The sequence below is a fragment of the Trachymyrmex septentrionalis genome, unplaced genomic scaffold, assembly GCF_001594115.1.
Source record: "Trachymyrmex septentrionalis isolate Tsep2-gDNA-1 unplaced genomic scaffold, Tsep1.0 scaffold44, whole genome shotgun sequence".
Lineage (NCBI taxonomy): Eukaryota > Metazoa > Arthropoda > Insecta > Hymenoptera > Formicidae > Trachymyrmex > Trachymyrmex septentrionalis.
The window spans coordinates 3,288,684-3,289,028 of record NW_017305611.1 but is presented as its reverse complement, the minus strand read 5'-3'; the positions used below and the strand labels follow the sequence as shown (position 1 = coordinate 3,289,028).

The 345-nt window shown below is 44.1% G+C and overlaps 1 protein-coding gene across 1 annotated transcript in view; it reads right to left on the bottom strand.

Moving 5' to 3' along the window:
* LOC108751418 (E3 UFM1-protein ligase 1 homolog) overlaps positions 1–318 on the bottom strand; it is a 3,910-nt gene extending 3,592 nt beyond the window's left edge. Inside the window, exon 1 of the mRNA XM_018491613.1 lies at positions 81–318. The gene's annotated coding sequence lies outside the window, so the exon portion shown is untranslated. The remainder of the gene's footprint in view (positions 1–80) is intronic.
* Positions 319–345: the final 27 nt, after the last annotated feature.

The following is a 345-nucleotide window of genomic DNA, read 5'->3' as shown; positions in this document are numbered from 1 at the left end:
CAAGGTCGAACTAAGTTGTGCCTTCTGAAAATCAGCTGCCAATCGCTTAACTTCTTCCCAGTCCACGCTAGACATTTTTTGTTCGTTTCTCGTGCTGCTTTAAATTAACTCACGTTAAAACCGCGGCGGAGAAACGTGATGCTTTCGTGCTGGCACGCTCCAATGAAAAACGTTGCAGCTGTCAAATATCATGTATTGTATTGCCATTGCCAGTATTGCCAGGTATCACTGCGCGCGGCGGGATCTGTTAGATCTGTCCTCGGTAACTGCTCGGTACACTTTCTTGTCACTCTTGTTTTTGTTAATAATGAGGCATGTGTATATATGCACATACATACGTACATA